Below are 14,733 nucleotides of genomic sequence, written 5' to 3' on the forward strand. Positions count from 1 at the left end.
GCTCCCCTTAGCATTCCAGTCTCTGGATCCATCCTTGCTGTGGCCACTGGCATCATCTGTGCTGCTTTGCGACTTAGCTGGATTCTGGTGGAGAGGGGTACTTCTTAGACTTCAGTTTCTGTTTGTAGACAATTGGTTTGATTCTGATATCTTGGCTCTTGTAAATCATGCTGTCCTGAAAACAAAACAGGAGTGTGCCTGTCATCTCAAATTCTGGCTTTCTCTGGACCCAAGCCCAAGAGTGGGAGAGTAGGAAAGTCCGATCAGAAGTGTCAACTAAAATTTACAGTCACAACCTGGAGGGAGATTATTTTATTTGGTGGGAACGTTTAGGACGCTGAGCCCAGGAGATATCATCAACAGCTCTGTGAAAACTGCTGCAAGGAGGCAGGAGGGCAAGTCAGGCTACATGCAAATTTGCAACAAAGGCAGTCTAAATATCAGAGATCAGGCATCAAATAGGAATTCGGCATTCTGTGTGGGAAGATGCAAGCCTGGGCTCACCTATCTCACACACACCTCAGCTATCTGGGGTGAATCCTGTTTCCTTGCTCACCTTGTTTCTTGCATTCCCCAGCTCCTCAGCAACCTCCCTGAAGGGTGCAGCCATTTGGGGAGCCCTCATTCACATTTGAAGGCCAGAAATCGCTGATGGCTGTGACATTTCTTCTTTATTAATATGGCCAGAGGTATTTTCATTTCACAGGAGGTTCTCCTATGCTTAGGTTTTTTTTGTTGTTGTTTGTTTTTAAAGAAATTCCTTTGCTACTTTGCATATTCCCTGTACCCAGTTACATCCCAGCAAAGAGGGAAAGAGGATTCCCTTTTTCTCTAAGCCCTCTATGGGACTTAGTTTCAGTAGATCTTTTTGATTCTGGTTTTTCTGAGTAGTATGAGGTGATTCCTCATGGTGGGTTTGATTGGCCTCGTTTTAGGAGGCAGTCATGTGGAGTATGTTTCCAAGTGCTCTTGGACTTTAGACAGTGTGAGTACAATGTACCTCTTGAAGTTGGGCCCTGTTTTGAATTCTTTTTTGATGATTTTCCCAGGGACATTACTTGAAGGGCAGGTGCCATTTACAGCATCTCAGGCCTTCTGAATAAAATTAGGCTTCCCTGGTGGCTCAGTCAGTAAAGAATCTGTCTGCTATGCAGGAGACCTGGGTTCTATCCCTGGGTCGGGAAGGTTCCCTGGGGAAGGAAATGAGAACCCCCTCCAGTACTCTTGCCTGGAAAACCCCATGGACAGAGGAGCCTGGCGGGCTACAGTCCTTGGGGTCACAAAGAGTCTGACACGACTGAGCCACGAAAACACCACAGGCCTTCTGAATAGTAAGACTCCTTGAGAACCGGTTTTAAAGTTGTTTTACTGGATGTAGCCACAAGGTGGCAGCAGTTCTTAATGCGCAACTCTGGTTCCTTGGACAAGCAGAGCCTCAGGCAGACTCCTGTGTGTGGATTGTCAGAGCTGAATACTTTGGCCACCTGATGCGAAGAGCGGACTCATTGGAAAAGACCATGATGCTGGAAAAGATTGAAGGTGGGAGGAGAAGGGGACGACAGAGGATGAGATGGTTGGATGGCATCAGCGACTCGATGGACATGGATTTGGGTGGACTCCAGGAGTTGGTGATGGACAGGGAGGCCTGGCATGCTGCAATCCATGGGGTCGCAAAGAGTCGGACATGTCCAAGCAACTGAACTGAACTGGGCCAGGAGAAACACCAAACGCCCAAAGGTTTGTATTTCATTGCTTCTTCCCCCTTACCCTTGATCCACAGAACACGTCCTAAGTCCTGTTCCCTGAGTTGGGAAGATCCCCTGGAAAAGGAAATGGCAACCCACTCCAGTATTCTTGCCTGGGAAACCCCACTGACAGCAGCCTGTCGGACTACAGTCCACGGGGTCACAAAGAGGCAAACGTGAGCACACATGGGCTATGGGGAACGAAAACCTGCTTCGGTAACACGTTACTCAGAATTAAAAGTCACAAAATCTGTGAATTCCTAATACCCAGCCTGCTGTGTGTTAAATGCAGAGAAAATGCTCCTATTTCTCATTCAACTTGGGGAGCTCACTGAAAGGGTTTGCTGCCCACACCTAGGGGCAGTTCAGATGCTCACCTTGGGGTGTAAATAAATAAAGCTCAGATGAATCCATGGTAAATGTTACAGTGTAGAGGGATTAAGTTTTATTATTCACTTTGTGGTTCCAGTAACTATTTGCTCCAGGAAAAACATAAACAATTCTGAATAATGAACACTGGGTTTCTGATCAGCTATATCTTCTGAAATTCAGTTTCTCTGATGGTTCCATGTGGCTTCTGAAGGGAGAAAATTGTGAGCACACAAAGAACCACTCCGACCCGCATCCTAGTGAACAGGCGAAGCCAGTGAGACTGTAAAGGAGAAAACAGACCACTGCAGGTCCTGGAGATGGGCCGGTCTTCCTCCTGTCCCCAGCAGCATGTTAAAGGGCACAGTTCAAGGGTGAGGTTAAGGGTTCCATCTCCCGGCTGTCTTCTTGGAAGCAGGAAATCAATCTCTCCTGTGAAGGTACACTCTGGGAGCTGAGGCCTGAAGGTGGAGGGCTGTAGGCCCGAACATCAAAGTGATTAATCTGACCAAGTTAATGCGATGATTTCACACTTGAGTCGGGTGTTGCGAGTATGTTGCCTATCTCCTACTGGTATAAAGCTGATTGTTGTCTGTTAATGTCTCTATTTGATCATGGTCAACTTCAACAGGTCTCCCCAAATGAAGAGCATCCTACAGCGAGAAATCCCCAGCATAAAACTTCACAGACCACTTTGGACACATTGAAACAGTGTTGGCTCCGGGGATTCCTGGAGCCGAAAAAACTGGAAGAGGCTGGAGCCTCTGGAGAGAGCTCGGTGCTGGGACACCCTGACCTCAGATGTCTGGTCTCCAGGACTGAGAGAGGACAGGCTTCTGTTGTTCAGAGCGTCCGTGTGGTCGTTTGTCACCACCGCCCAGGAAGCCCATGCAGCTGGTGGGCGGCTCCCTGCCCCGATCTAAAGCCTCCAGCCCATTAGGGACAGCCCCCTGCACCTATGCCGTCTGCACGAATCCGTGAGGTTCATGCTGAGCGCTGGAGCTCCGGCTCGGCACAGGCATTTTGGAGGGTGTGGGCAGACACCACCACGTGCCCAGCCCCCAGCCAGGTGCCAAGTCTCTAGTGCGCTCCGTGGGGGGACGGGTAAGGGCTCTGCCCTTGGTTGCTGGGGGAAGAGACTCCCCAGACACCCTCGAGGGAGGCGGGGCAGGAAGGTGGTGAGTGGCCGGCTCAGGGCCCCGCCCACCCGGGCAGCCCCACTGCGCCTGAGGCGCGTCTCGGCAGTGAGCACCCAGCCTGTGCTGAGCCCAGGAGCCTCCCAGCAGGTCCCGAGGTGGCTCTGAGACCCCGCCCCTTCCTCCAGGTCTACTAGGGGGACACCCCTTCTCCCTGTCACTCCAGGAGGCCTGAGACCCCGCCCCTTCCTCCAGGGCTAGTGGGCAGTTCCGGAGCCGATCTGTGAGTGGTTCTGGAGTTTGCAGGCGGAGCCCTTGTTGCTGTGCTCCCCTCCCCACACGAGCATCCAGAGCAAGCTATCTGCCCTGCTGCTTGAGCGACTCCCCCCACCCCCACCCTTACCCCCCGTATTCTCGGGGTATGATCAGAGGATCTGTAGCAGCACCTGAAACCTCCTTTAGTAGGGGTGTCCTTGTTCACAACTCTCCAATCCCCACCTTTAGCAGGAGTTAACAGAAGTCTTTAAGTTACAGGGTCCAGAGAGAAGACAGGAAGCTACAAACAAAACCAGATGGAGCCAATTAGTGAAACGAGAATCCGGGTTCAGGCTGCGATGTCAACGAATGATCTTCCACGGACATGCAGAGACACACAGGGGCAGAGTTTCATTTCAGAGAATAGAAGTACAGGGCTCCCAGAAAAGACACTGGGAGGGGGAAAGAGTTCCCTAAAATGGTGAGAATCAAAACAGTTTGTATCTTTACCAATATTGACCCACCTGTTCGTTTTTGGTTGGCTTAGGGTCCTGATGTACGTAATCCCTGGCCAATCAGTTTAAGAATCATCATGTCAGTCTGTCAATTTTATGGCCCCCTTTTTTTTATCTCCCAGTTCTTGAATTTTCTTATGATATTGAGTCTCCATCCCCCGATCTAAATTTCTTGTGACATCAGGCCATTATCTCAGGACCAGATGTTTGTTCTAAACGTAATGGACCACCTGGTGTTTTTCTCCTTGGTCAGTTTCCACTTGTCGTGTCATGGGTTTGGGTGTTTGATGGCCTTCACATCAAGGGGACATGGAGGCATTCTCTTTGAATCTCAAGAAACTGGAACAGCCAGTATGGTTATAGATTACTGGAGCAAAGTGCTTACGTGAAACATAAGTGGAGATTGGAAACAGATTTTTAGAAGAAACTGAGGCTTTTTTTTCCTTTTGACCCTATACTACACTGATTACCTAATATTTTTCTACTTCACTAGGACCCAGATGAATCTGACCTCCAGCAGACCCCGGTCTCACTGTGTGTTCATTTTAGTGTATTATTGATGTAGGAGATAGATGGGCTCCAGGCTAGACATTTATAACTGGCCTCCTGTTTGCATTTCATGGGGCATGAAAAAGTGGGCTTCAGGCTGGATGCTTACAACTGTTAGCATTTCTGAGAGAAGAGATAGGTGGGCTTCAGTCTAGGTATTTACAGTCAGCCTCCTGTTTGCCCTCTGAAATGGAAATAACAACAGAGAGTAAATAGCCAGTGTTTGTCTCTTGTAAACACCTTAAGGTAATAGTCACAGCAAGGATGAAGAGAGGGCATAAGCCTGTATGATTAAAGAATTCAGACTTTTGGGACAAGGGAGACACTGCACATGCACAGAAAGGCTTCTTGGGTCAGAACTCAAGAGAGAATGCCAGGCCATACGAGTCTTGCTCCTCCCAGGAGGCTTCACTTCGAGATCCATCTTGGCTAAGGGGCAAGTGTGCACCCAGGGGAGGCTCCCAGGGTAGGTCAGGTGTGGGAAAAGAAACCAGGTAACTGGCCTGAAGGAAGACAAATACCCGGAAGAACTGCCCTAAATGACTGCTATAAATGACTTGACCACGCCTCTTTACTGAGCTCCCCCTCACTGGGGGGATGCCCACACCCTTTCCCTACCTTGCTTCTATCTTAACAAACTATCTCTCCATGTGCTCTCCCACCTGTTGTTACTTTGTGTCTCTAATAATAAATTTCATACCTCCATTTACAGTTTCTGCCATCATGGTAAAAACATTTTTCACTGGGGGCAAAGATCCAGGGAAAAATAGCTTCTAGCCTCTAGCCCTTGCTGGTCTGGTGGCTAGGATTCCTGGTTCTCATCCAGGCTCCCCAGGTTCAGTCCCTGGGCAGGGAACTAATACCTCACTTCACGCCACCACTCACTGCTTACATGATTATATTAAAAGTGACACACCTGCCTGTGGCCATGACCCAACATGAAGAACCAAAAAAAGGTAAAAAGGAGGTTCGGTGGAGTTCAGTCACTCAGTCATGTCTGACTCTTTGCATCCCCATGGACTGCAGCACACCAGGCCTCCCTGTCCATCACCAACTCCCAGAGCCAACTCAAACTCAAATCCATTGACTCGGTGATGTCATCCAGCCATCTCATCCTGTTGTCTTCTTCTCCTCCCACCTTCAATCTTTCCCAGCATCAGGGGCTTTTCCAATGAGGCAGTTCTTCGCATCATGTGGCCAAAAGATTGGAGTTTCAGCTTCAGCACTAGGCCTTCCAGTGAGTATTCAGGACTGACTTCCTTTAGGATGGACTGGTTGGATCTCCTTGCAGTCCAAGGGACTCTCAAGAGTCTTCGCCAACACCACAGTTCAAAAGCATCAATTCTTCAGCACTCAGCTTTCTTTATAGTCCAACTGTCACATCCACACATGACCACTGGAAAAACCATAGCTTTGACTAGATGGACTTTGTTGGCAAAGTAATATCCCTGCTTTTTAATGTGCTGTCTAGGTTGGTCATAACTTTTCTTCCAAGGAGCAAGCATCTTTTAATTTCATGGCTGCAGTCACCATCTGCAGTGATTTTCGAGCCCAAGAAAATACAGTCAGTCACTGTTTCCATTGTTTCCCCATCTATTTCCCATGAAGTGATGGGACCAGATGTCCTGATCTTAGTTTTCTGAATGTTGAGCTTTAAGCCAACTTTTTCACTCTCCTCTTTCATCAAAAGGCTCTTTAGTTCCTCTTCACTTTCTGCCATAAGGGTGGTGTCTTCTGCATATCTGACGTTATTGACATTTCTCTCAGCAATCTTGATTCCAGCTTGTGCTTCATCCAGCCCAGCTGGAAGTTTCTCATGATGTACTCTGCATATAAGTTAAATAAGCAGGGTGATAGTATACAGCCTTGACGTACTCCTTTTCCGATTTGGAACCAGTCTGTTATTCCATCTCCAGTTCTAACTGTTGCTTCCTGACCTGAATACAGATCAAGGAGGTGGCACCCCACTAACCTGGAAAAGTCCTGCCCTTCCCCTAAATGTACCTGCCTCCCCAGTATTAGCCTCACTCCTCCTCCCTTTGTCTTTACTTTTAAAACCAAACCACTCTCTCCAGGTGGGTGAGAAGTTGAGCTGTGAGCTTTGTTCCCACTTCACCATTCTTTGGCCTCTGAACAAAGCCTGTGCTGTGTTGGTCTCAGCTTTGGTTTCATAATCGACTGCTACTAAGCTGCTAAGTCACTTCAGTCGTGTCGGACTCTGTGCGACCCCAGAGACAGCAACCCACCAGGCTCCCCCGTCCCTGGGATTCTCCAGGCAAGAACACTGGAGTGGGTTGCCATTTCCTTCTGCAATGCATGAAAGTGAAAAGTGAAAGTGAAGTCGCTCAGTTGTGTCCGACTCTTCGCGACCCCATGGACTGCAGCCTACCAGGCTCCTCCATCCATGGGATTTTCCAGGCAAGAGTACTGGAGTGGGGTGCCATTGCCTTCTCCATAATCGCCTACTTGAGCCCAAATGGAAGAAGTAAACCTTCCCTGTTGAGGCAAAGAGCTCCAGCCAGGCTAGGGCGCGAGCAGGGTCCACAGGACTGACCTCGTGATAGTCTGTAGGGGGCGGTGGTCTCTGCCTGGGGGGCGGATGGAGGGCGCACCTACAGCTGCCCCCCCCACCACCCCCCACCCCACCCCCATCCCCCGCCGCCTGGGGCCTGGACTGCGCTCTCGTCCCCGCCCCGACGCCACCTGATGGCCTGACTCGGTGATGCGGCCGCCAGGCACACAGTCAGGAGAGACCCAGAAGCGGCACCTGGAGCCCAGCAGCACCTGACACCCAGTCCTCAAGGGCGGTGGGCGTACTGGGTGTCAGGACTTGGTGTGGCAGGAAACAGAGCCGCTAGAAGCTCATGTCTGCTGTGGCCTTGAAACCCACGTGCAGGGCAAGCGCTCCCGCAGGACCCTGGCTCCGAAGCGCCTGCCCAGGTGAAGGCCACACCGGTGCCTCCTCACCAAGTCCTCCAGGCCTCCCTGGTGGGCACAGTGGGACCCACACCCCACGAGCTCCCCAACCCGGAGCCTGAGGGGCCAATGCGGGCAGGGCCTGGGGACAGGAGCGGTCACTGCACCCACATTGCTCCATGCCTCCTCCCCAGGGGCAGAGGCAAGGCCAAGCTCCTGCGCGTCTCCACTGGACCCCCAGGCCCCGCCCCAGGCCCTAACCCCTTTCTGCCCTGTTCTGAGCAAATGACTCATCAGCCCACGCTACCATCAACCCACCAGCAGACTGGGGGGCCGAAGGCCTGAGAAGCCAAGTGACCCCCCCAGAGGGACAGCCTGGGCCACGGAGGCGGTCCGTGCCCACTGCCCCCGGGATGACAGCCCGCCCTCAGCAGGCCCCACATCAGCCCCTCCACAGAGCCTCCTCTCAGGGGATTCGCTCACCTTTCACCAGGGCTCGTCCCACATCCCGTGTCTGAGGGCATCTGTAAGGCTGGTCACCCTGAAGCAGGGTCAGTCCTGCCTAGTCCTGCCCCCGGTCCCGTGCAGGAGGCCTCACACCGAGGCCACGGAAGCGGAGCCCAGAACCAATTGGCCACTGGCGCTGACTGAGCCCTCTCACAGCCCAGGACTGCGAGCAGATGGACTCCAGTCACTCTGCAGCGCCCTTGGGGGTGAACTGGCCACAGGCATGGTTCCCCCATTTTTCATAAAGAGGAAGTGAAGCCCAGAAAGTGTAAGGGGCAGACTTCCAGAAAGCTTTCCAAAAAACAAGAAGCAAACCTTCCAAAGCCAGACTCCTCTGTTGAGGTGAAAACTCCTTTATCAAGTGCAAGTATTTCTTGTTGAGACTTGCTGAAAATTCTTTTGAGATTTGTGGATGAAACATTATTCAGGTCTCATGAGGGAAAAAGTTACAATTTATAACTGTGACATTTTGCAAATGTTTCAACCTCTGCATAGCTAATTATGTCTCCTAGGACTTTTCCTAGATTTCTCTTGACTCTTTGAATTAGTGATGAATTACTTAGAATATTTCTTCTGATTACATATAAAATTAAATCTTACTTCTACTGGGTTCCCCCTCCTGCCCACTTCTTTTTCTAATTATCTGGACTACTCAAAAGAACACTGATAATCCACTCTAATTTCACACAAATGTATTATATACTTTTTAATGCAAAAATGCCAGACTTACTAAATTCATCTTCCAACTCTAGAAAAGATAATCTTGTAGTCTATTTTATGTTCGAGTTATTTTTATATAGTCGTTGAGTTGTGTCTGACTCTTGCGACCCCATGACTGTACCCACCAGGCTCTTCTGACCATGGAATTTTCCAGACAAGAATACTGGAGTGAGGGGCCATTTCCTACTCCAGGGGATCTTCCCAACCCTGGGATCGAAGCCACGTCTCTTTAGTCTCCTGCATTGGCAGCTGAATCACCACTAGCGCCGCCTGGGAAGCCCTCACTGTTAGTACACACGCATCGTATTCCTGATTTCTATTTACCCTGTCTCCCTGGGCTTGGTCTCTATTCTTTCCTCCTCATATGTATTTCTTAAAACAGGACTTCTCAGAAATTTAAGGCAGGCTGAAAGATGTAATACAGTTTCTAAAGAATGATGACAAATACACAACATAGAAAAGATAAAGAGAAAAAACGGACGTGACAGCGACAATAGACGCCTCTTCGGTTATTAAATCTGTAAGAAAATCTTGCTACACTTTCATCTGGCCTCTCAATTGAAGTTCATCCAGCATGCAAGGCTTCTAGAAACTTTTCCTCGATGTAGTAACCTGGATTGAGGAAGACGTACGTGCTGCTCATTATGCTCTCGATACAATAAAATTAGCCAGAGGGCTTGCGGGACTTCCCCGGTGGTACAGTGAGTAAGAATCCCCCACCCAGCGCAGGGGACGCGGGTTCAGTCCCTGCTCTGGGCAGATGCCACAGGCCGCGCAGCAACTGGCCCGCGGGCCACAGCTACTGCAGCGCACAGGCCTACAGCGTACGCTCTGCAACGAGAGAAGCCGCCGCGGTGAAAAGCCGGGCCCGCGGCCACAGGGAGCGGCCTCCGCTCACCGCACCTAGACAACGCCCCCGAGCGGCAAGGAGGACCCGGTGCGGACAAAGAACAGTTTTTTAAAAACTCAGCCTTGCAGAGAAATTCCCATCAGGCACTACTGCCATGACGCTTCTGCTCGAGGCTAAAGAGAGACAAAAATCCCTCTTCTCCTCAGGAAGGTGGAGCTGGCCTGAAAATCAGCAGATAAGACCCTCAAATCCCTTCCTTCCCAATGAACATCTGCTCCTTCATTTCTGCTGTATGCATACTCACCCCAGCCTCCTGCTCTCCCCTTGAGAGCGTACTATCTCTTAAGTAAATAAATCCTCATTTTGCTTTCTTGACCTTCCTGTCTCGGAATACTTCCTGCATTGAGACGGGAACCTTCCACTGGGAACGTCTTTGGTGGATCCAGCCAGGAGAATTCCGCGAGCCCGGCCTGCCTTGTGCGAGAGAGGAGCTCGCCGCCTGACTCCCTACTGCTTGAGGGGGACGTTACAGCAGGATTTGAGCAGAGAAGGGGACAAGGGTCACACGGCAGGAAGCCACACATCCACAAACAGCAGGGTCCTTGGGCAAAGAAAAGCAGGAGCCTCCAGACGGACAGGAAACCACACATTTTGGGGTTAAATGTCCTGCTGCTGCTGCTGCGGCTGCTAAGTCGCTTCAGTCGTGTCCGACTCTGTGCGACCCCATAGACGGCAGCCCACCAGGCTCCCCTGTCCCTGGGATTCTCCAGGCAAGAACACTGGAGTGGGTTGCCATTTCCTTCTCCAATGCATGAAAGTGAAAAGTCAAAGTGAAGTCGCTCAGCCGTGTCCGACTCCTAGCGACCCCATGGACTGCAGCCCACCAGGCTCCTCCGTCCATGGGAGTTTCCAGGCAAGAGTACTGGAGTGGGGTGCCATTGCCTTCTCCGTAAGTGTCCTAGAGGCAGACAAAGAAAAGTGGAGAAAGGCAGGAATCTCCAATGTCTGAATGTAACTTTTTGCTCATTCTGCCCTCATTACAATAAAATCAGCCTTGCAGATAAGTTCCCATCATGCACCACTGCTATGACACTTCCAGTCAAGGCTAAATAAGGACAGAAATCTCTCTTGCCCTCAGAAGGTGGAGCAAGCTGACGAGAAAATCAGGGAAGACAATCCCCAAACCGTTCTCCCCAATGAATATTTCACACATTCATTTCTAACCCCCACATAACCAGCTTGCTAAAGAACTCAGCCAGCTACTCACTCGAGCCTTCCCCCTCTCCCCTTGAGAGCATCCTATCTCTATCATCAATAAGAAGGCCCCATGGTGAGCTTTTGAAGCTTTTGACAATGTCACCATTATAATAAGAAAGAGTAATTAAAACAATGCAAATACCAAAGAACAATATGAAAGGCTAGCCATTTCCCCAGTCTGAGTTATAGATTCTTATGTCTCTGCTGGCATTTGGAGTGTGTGAACCGGGCTGAAAAACAGATGAAAAAGCCACAGGTTGTCACAGTCAGGACAGTCAGCAGCATAACAATGGAGAAGGGAGAAGAAGCCCCACCAAGGAACAAAGGCAGGGAGCAGAAGCAAAAGGAGTTCCTCCCACGAATCAAAGGAGTCTTTGCTTCCTCTTTCCCGTGGCACACAATCCCCCCTAAATCTGAAAATGATGCTGAAGACCAAAGGGTGCGTCTCAGTCTGTAGTCATGTGTCTGTCACCAGAGGGCCCTCCACACGTGGAACCAGGCGCAGAGGCAGGAGGAGAGGAGCTGCCGGTTCTGTGCAGAAGGCTCAGTGGCTGACACGGACACCTCCAGGGCCACTCCGAGGGCGGCGACCCCAAGCAGAGCCAGAGAAGACTTCTCCCCAGCGATGGGGAGAAATAGTTAAGTCACACATGGCCTCTGCCAGAGCTAGAGAGGACTTCTCCCCAGCGACAAGGAGAGAGTTAAGTCATATATGGCTTCTGTCTGCAAGAATGTCATTTCAGTATACAACTAGAGTTTTTATTCCCTCAGCTTCTCCAGCACCATTTTTTCATAAGATATTACTAGCATATATACATTTACATATATGTATCTATACACACCACACACACAGGTAGGTATCAGAGGAGGCAATGGTTAGAAAGCATCACCGAATCAATGGGCATGAATCTGAGCAAACTCCAGGAGACAGTGAAGCACAGAAAAGCCTGGAATGCTGCAGTCCATGGAGTCTCAGAGGCAGACACAACTTAGCGACTGAACAGCAACACAGGCACAGGGTGAGTGACATTTACTGTAAGTAATGTATCAGTTTTCTTACTGTTTTATAACTTCATTTTCAAAGAATTACATACATACAGTTATGTTAACATACAGTAGTTGTTAACATACAGTATGCCTCTCTCTTGTAATCGGAGAAACTGTATTATCAGCCTATCATAACAGGTAAGTGTTTTTGTGGGGTTTTTTCAAATATAACGGTGTTTCAATACTATATTATGAAATGACTGTAGAACTGTATGCCATACAAATTGTATAATGACTCTTTCATTACTGTGCAGGTGAGGCTACCATGAAACGACTGATTACACTAGGCCACCATAAAAAGATACGCAGATGACACCACCCTTATGGCAGAAAGCAAAGAAGAACCAAATCCTCTTGATGAAAGTGAAAGATGAGAGTGAAAAGGCTGGCTTAAAACTCAACATTCAAGAAACTAAGATCATGGCATCCAGTCCCATCACTTCATAGCAAGTAAATGGAAAAACAATGGAAACAGTGGCAGACTTTATTTTCTTGGGCTCCAAAATCTCTACAGATAGTGACTGCACCCTTGAAATTAAAAGATGCTTGCTCCTTCGTAAGAAAAGCTATGACCAACCTAAACAGCATATTAAAAAACAAAGGCATTACTTTGCTGACAAAGGTCTATCTAGTCAAATCTATGGTTTTTCCAGTAGTCATGTAGGGATGTGAGAGTTGGACCATAAAGAAAGCTGAGCACTGAAGAATTGATGCTTTTGAACTGTGGTGTTGGAGAAGACTCTTGAAAAGTCCCTTGGACAACAAGGAGATCCAACCAGTCAATCCTAAAGGAAATCAGTCCTGAATATTCATTGGAAGGACTGATGCTGAAGCTGAAATTCCAATACTTTGGCCACCTGATGCAAATAACTTACTCAGTAGAAGAGATCCTGATGGTGGGAAAGATTGAAGGCAGGAGGACAAGGGGACGGCAGAGGATGAGATGGTTGGATGGCATCACCGACTCAATGGACATGAGTTTGAGCAAGCTCTGGGAGTTGGTGATGGACAGGGAGGCCTGGCGTGCTGCAGTCCATGGGGTTGCAAAGAGTCGGATGTGACTGAGTGACTGAACTGAACTGATCTTCTTACAAACATTTTATTTTCTCTAGCTTACCTTATTGTAAGAATACAGGATATAATAAGTACAACATACAAAATATGTGTTTATCAACTGTTTAGGTTATTGGTTAAGCTTCTGGTGAACAGTAGGCTACTAGTAAAATTTGTAAGGAGTCAAAAGTTACACTTAGATTCTCCATGCGAGGAGGGTGGGTAGGCACCCCTAACCCTGCATTATTCAAAGGGTCAACCATGTATCACACAGCACTGTCAACCACAGTCATCATGCTGAACAGGACACCCTACTGCTTATTTGTCTTGTAACTGGAAGTTTGCACTTTTTAACCACCTTCCTCCAATTGTGCTTCTTTGTGTACTGGTTTTACAATTAGGAAAATAAACTTATCATGGAAATAATTTTAATAAGATCATAGAAGAAACCCAAGCTATCCTCACTCCTCATTCTCTGCATGTTACCAGGGAAGCTTATGAGGGAGATACCTACAGAATTCAGATTCCTCCTCTAGCTATGAGCACACACCTTGCAAGCCACAGTCTCCTTCGCCACAGCAAAGATAAAAGAAAATCAATAGCCTCATGCAGCCTGTGGTCAGACCTCATCACATCAGGGGCTACTGCTGTTAGAGCCAGAATCCTCAGGAGTTTGATCTCACAGACCGAGGTCCTTACCATGTACACCTATGAGTCCCACCTGGCTGACGTCCGCCTTAGCCACTCAATTCAACAAACACTGAGCAACTACTATCAGCAATGTTGCCCCTCCCACTGTGGGTAAAATCGAGAAGACTAGTGGCTGAGCCAAAGGTCACAGTTAGGGCATCCCTTGAAGACCAGCCTGAGTATGTAGGGGGAAGGATGAGGAAGGTTTCCAGGAGAGGGAAATACCTGAGACCAATCAAGGAGGTGGGAATGAGCCAGCAGGATGGGGGTGGGGGGTGCAGGCATGATGGAGAAGACAGCTTCGGCAGAGACAGACATGGTGCTGCCCAGATGTTACTGTGAGCATAAATCCCTGGAAGAGCTGGTTAAAATGTGGGATCTGATTCAAGAGGGCTGCTGAGATCTCCCTCTCCAACAAGCTCTCAAGTGATGCCAGTGCTGCTGCTGGAAGGACCACGTTTGCTGCGTGAGAACTGCACTTAAAGCAGACAGGGGCTTCAGCAGTCTGTTTCCAAATTTTGCTACACATTGGAATCACGTGGAGATTTAAAAAGTACTGAAGCCTGAAGGGACCAGACAACCTACAGAATGAGAAAAAATATTTGCGAACTCTATTGTTCATATGGTATATATCAGATATATATCTGATGAGGGGTTGATATCCAAAATATATAAAGAAGACATACAGCTCACTAATAAAAAAGCAAATAACCCAATTAAAAATGGGCAAAGAATCTAAATAAACAATGTTCCAAAGAATGTATATAAAAGGGCAATAGGTACATAAAAGAGATGTTCTACATCACTAGTCATTTGGGAGATGCAAATTAAAACCACAGTGAGATATCACCTCACTTCTTGAGAAATTTGTATGCAGGTCAGGAAGCAACAGTTAGAACTGGACATGGAACAACAGACTGTTTCCAAATAGGAAAAGGAGTACGTCAAGGCAGTATATTGTCACCCTGCTTATTCAATTTATATGCAGAGTACATCATGAGAAACGCTGGACTGGAAGAAACACAAGCTGGAATCAAGATTGCCAGGAGAAATCTCAATAACCTCAGATATGCAGATGACACCACCCTTATGGCAGAAAGTGAAGAGGAACTCAAAAGCCTCAT

The sequence above is a fragment of the Bison bison genome, unplaced genomic scaffold (assembly GCF_000754665.1).
Source record: "Bison bison bison isolate TAMUID 2011002044 unplaced genomic scaffold, Bison_UMD1.0 scf7180017864374, whole genome shotgun sequence".
NCBI classification, from domain to species: Eukaryota; Metazoa; Chordata; class Mammalia; order Artiodactyla; family Bovidae; genus Bison; species Bison bison.